Genomic DNA, 5,129 nt, shown 5'->3' with positions numbered 1-5,129 from the left:
CAACGCATGTAACCAAGGCCAACCACTGTTCCTCCTCCATTTTTCTTCCCTTATAATTTCTTTTAAGCAGGTTGGCGAAATCCATGGAAGCGGAGGACCTGACGCCAGAAGAGACAGGTCCCTCGTCCCTTCTGGCACTGGCCCTGCACAGTCAGAGTCTGTCAGACTCAGTTGAGTCAGTCTCACGCAGTTGCCGACTAGGCAGCATCGCGGATAGGTTGGGTCCACGATCGCTCTCTGCGGATGCGAGTGAATTGTGGAGGGGCGCAACAAGTGCTTATCTCGCCAGACGAAGAATTATTTCGACATACGAAGCGAAAAGTTTTACTACTCTTATTTTTCATGCTAGATATTTTCCTTGTCAAAAATGAATTTGCTTAATACGTGACGGACCTACAAATGAAATTGTGCGAATCACTAAATGGTTACTGTACATTTCCTCATAAGAAATCGACTGCCCAGCCAAAGATAATTTCTATTTGACTTCATAACATTGGCGTTTCAACGGCTAAGGTCATAGTCACAATTTCAAAGGATCGTTAATAAATGTAACACAGGTGAAATAAAAAGAATTTTCATAGACGAAACCAAATACTAAGGAAATCCCCTTAGATTTTATCGATAAAGAATTCTAACGATGACGAGAATGCAGAGGAAGATCTTTTGAAGGAAACAAAGTCTCTGCCATTTCTATGATTATCTACGACGATAGTTAAAGGTAAGATTGCCCAATGTGTAAGATATTGTATCTTAGTTGTATTCTTTCTCTTGATTGATGAGCAAAAGGTTATCTCTCTGATCTAGAGGTTGTGGCTCAACTATGTCAAAATAGCTGAGGGTTAGCTGGTGTGTGTATATATATATATATATATATATATATATATATATATATATATATATATATATATATATATATATATATATATATATATATATATACACACATATATATACACATACATATATACTGCATATATATATATATATATATATATATATATATATATATATATATATATATATATATATACTGCATATATATATATAATATATATTTATAAATATATATATATATATATATATATATATATATATATATATAATGCATATATATTCACACACACACACACACACACACACACACACACATATATATATATATATATATATATATATATATATATATATATATATATATATATATGAGTGTGTGTGTTCATGTCATTTATATATTTACGGAAGTAATTATACCAGTTGCATGGTAAAATATAACCTCAAGCATACAATAAACGGGATGAGAAGCCCAGCCACAATTATATCATGTTATTGTAACCTAGATTACAATGGTTTTGATGTATTTTTCAATTAGTGAAGGAATTCATTCGCAACGTTCCCTGGCAACCTAATAAACATAATCGTATAAAAGATCTGAACTCATCGTACCTATTCCATTTTCAAAAACCTTCGATTTTTCCCATTATAAAAATCTCCCATTTTTTTTTCTAAAACCTCTCGTTATTTCTCAACGTCGATGTCATTTCAACCTCGGAAAACCTTCGCGATCAGACTCAGGCACATTTAAAAAGGTAATGTGGACTCAGGAGAGAAAACATGGAAGGGGGTTGGGGGTGGCAAGAGGTTTTTTAGGAGACATGGAGGTTGCGCGTGGTATTGACAAGAGACGAGGTCTTCGCTAGAAAGGTGCTATATTTAGCGCTGCAAGCGGAAATTAGCATGTACTTATACCCCTTCCTGGACGGAGGGAAGCGAGCTCGCGATTTCCAACATCTCTCGCAGCGTTTCGTTTATTTCACTTCGGATGAATATCACCCGCCTTAGAAATTCTAATTTCACTAGGTTTTTATTCATGCCCTTTTGCTTTGGAGATTGATTTAGGTTTTATGGAAAAGGAGTTATCCCAGCTTTATTGCTTTCAAACTGTAATGATGAGTTATCATAACCTTAGCTTTTCCTCTTTAAACTAGTTTCTTTTAAGTCTATTTCATCTGGAACGCAATATTATTAGCTATTTTTTCCGGAAATGACAATCTCTCTCTCTCTCTCTCTCTCTCTCTCCTCTCTCTCTCCTCTCTCTCTCTCTCTCTCTCTCTCTCTCTCTCTCTCTCTCTGGGAGGACAGTTCAAGGAGTTTTTTAATCCGTATCCTTTAAATAATTCATCTTGTTTACGATTTTCCCTATCTAACTCTCCATTTCACCGTCATTCTTATTGCTTTAATTTTTTCCTTCTTTTCCTTACAGGATGTTTACGCTTTGAATTTACAAGAACATTTACTTGAACACGGATAATCTCTACTTAGAAAAGGATATTATAAATCCATTTTCTCTATCTCTAGCACATGGTTTATTCAGACCCCTCTCTTGCCAGAGGGAACATTGTCTCAAGATATTTGCATTACTCTCATTTTCTGTAGAGGGTTCTTAATATTTCTGACATTTCTTGGACGAAAAAATAAATTTTCGCTGATTATTTTTTCTTTAACGTAAAGATATTCTTTGCATATTTTCATGGATTTGAAAGTATTCAATTTTACCTTGTCAATTTCCTATATTTTTTGGACATTATTTATTTTTTCAAAAGACAAAATTATTTCCTTACATTCTTCAGTAACGCTTTTTTCTCTCTCATACTTCCCACTCAGAGAGAGAGAGAGAGAGAGAGAGAGAGAGAGAGAGAGAGAGAGAGAGAGCAGAGAGAGAGAGAGAGAGAGAGAGAGAGAGAGAAACTTAAATCAACTCTTGTGATTATTTTGACATTCTGACTAAAAGTATTTCGCTCTCATGATTTTCAATAACCTTTTAGTTGTAAAGAACATCATAATAACCTGTCCTATTTTTTACGATATAATCATTTATCTTATCATTCCTTAATAACAATTATCTATTCCACGTTTGGTTAATAATCTTAACCTTTTAAAATAATGCATTCAAATGTTCATATCAAGCAATTTGTTACACTGATAATCATCTTTTCCTCTTCAGAAAAAATAATGTAATATATAATATAATATACATAATATAATTACGTTCTGCTTCTGTCTTGTACCATTTTCCTTTTACTCTCCCATTTTGGGAGATGAGTTTTTCCTTCTTCCTTTCCTGTAATGGAAGCTGGGATTCTGTTGTCAAATTTCCTCCCATTCTATTCTCACGGAGTTTCCTTTTTTTCCATTTTCGTTCCCCAAAATTTGAGCTTCATACGAAATCTTATTTCGAATAAGGAAGTTGATTTTTTTCATTCTAAAAGTATAACGTTAATTCTGGTTAGCATGATTTAGTTTTTCTTAATTCTTTACATTTCTTTTTTCAAGGTGCAGGATTGACATATTTTCGAATTTATCTCGCAAGTTGACATCGCATTTCGTAATTTACATCTCCTCCCCCCCACATTCTCTTTGTTTTTTTTTTTTTTATCCACGACATGAACATGATAAAATTGGCCGCTTATTTTTTCCTCGATATACGTTCACAGTTTTACTTTCACGATCGATAGAGCCTTGCAATTTTCATATACCACTATTTAATTTCCCAAAGGATCGCTTGTAACTTGCGTTTTCATGGTCATTAACAATACTGTTTTCCTGCAAATATCTTTTTTTTTCTCTTTTGTGAATTTAGTCTTTCTTCTTCATTTGGACATTTTATTAAAAAATTAGGTTTAATTTTTCATACTACGGGCATTTTTCCATTTTTTATGCCCTGAAGATTTGTGTTGTTCTCTTGGCATTAGTCGGGTTTTGAGTTTTCTTTTTTTTAATTCTTTTCATTATACAAAGATAACTTAATAAGACATACGAATATTATCAGACTATCCAATGAAGGCTGTCATGACCATCAAATAAGTTGTTTATAAATTTTTGTGTCGGAAATCCGTACGATTGGCCTTGATTTTAGTTCTGCATTAGACCGAGTTATTCATGAGGCCCTTGTTTTCAATCTTAAACAGAGGCAAGTAAGTGGGTGTTCTCTTAGCACTTTTTTAGAGGTCTTAAGTAATAGATATAAAGAGTAGTTATTGCCGGGCACCCAAGATAGTGTTTTGGGACCATTACTTTTCATACTATATATGCATTATAGGCTTTTTGCATATGCAAGTGATACTACTCTCTTCGCATTAATTCCATTGTCATAATGTAGATATCTGGTTACTAAATCCCTTAATAAATCAGTATATGGAGCAAATCATGGCACCTGAAATTGAACCCTAACAAAAAAAAAGTACGATGGTACGTAGGTCAAGGACAGTGGTTACTCGACATTCACATCTTTGCATTGACAATATTTCTTGAGCCACATATAACTCATTTAAAATTATACGTGTGGATTTTTACTCAAATTTACTTTTAAAAAACACATTAGGTCTGTTTCCTATTCTATTGCACGAAAAAAAAAATGAGAAAGTCTTATCATATTTGCAATGATTTATCTATTCAGAGGAAATGATTTAATGCTTTCATTCTGCCTTGTTTCGAGTATTGTTCTCTTGTCTGGTCATCAGCTGCTGACTACTACACAGTATTATAGAAGTTTTCTTCCAGCTGTGACTAGATAGAGGAATGATCTTCCTAATCTAGCAGTTAAATCAGTTGAACTTCAAAAGTTCAGGCTTTATGCAAATTCTTATCTGTTGAACAGGTTGACAGGTCTGTTTTCTTACTTTATATATGACATAACAGTATTTCAACATTTCTATAGATCTTAAAATATTCTATATCTTTTTATCTTTACTTCTCATACACACAATATTTATTTCCTTTCCTCACTGGGCTACTTTCCCTCTTGGAGCCCTCGGGCTTGTAGCACTCTTCTTTTTTAGCTAGGGTTGTAGCTTAGCTAATAATAATAATAATAATGGTAATAATAATAATAATAGTAGTAGTAGTAGTAGTAGTAGTAGTAGTAGTAGTAGTAGTAGTAGTAGTAGTAGTAAGTCTTTTTGAGCGTTATAGTGCTTTTAGTATGACATTATCATCGATTTTTTTATAATGTTTTCTTGGAAAGCTTTATACAAGTTGAAGACTAATTCCCCTGATATTTGTGAAAATCTGGTTTCCCGATTTACCTAGTATGCTAGTCTTGTTAACATCTGGGTTTGTCGTTTTATTGCTTC

General features: G+C 33.3%; 1 protein-coding gene across 1 annotated transcript in view; it reads left to right on the top strand.

Moving 5' to 3' along the window:
• Positions 1-202: 202 nt before the first annotated feature.
• Positions 203-5,129, top strand: part of LOC137634799 (uncharacterized) — a 141,400-nt gene continuing 136,473 nt past the window's right edge. The window contains exon 1 of the mRNA XM_068367344.1: positions 203-718. The gene's annotated coding sequence lies outside the window, so the exon portion shown is untranslated. The remainder of the gene's footprint in view (positions 719-5,129) is intronic.

The sequence above is a fragment of the Palaemon carinicauda genome, chromosome 45 (genome assembly GCF_036898095.1).
Source record: "Palaemon carinicauda isolate YSFRI2023 chromosome 45, ASM3689809v2, whole genome shotgun sequence".
Classification (NCBI taxonomy): Eukaryota; Metazoa; Arthropoda; class Malacostraca; order Decapoda; family Palaemonidae; genus Palaemon; species Palaemon carinicauda.
This window is presented reverse-complemented; position numbering and strand designations above follow the sequence as displayed.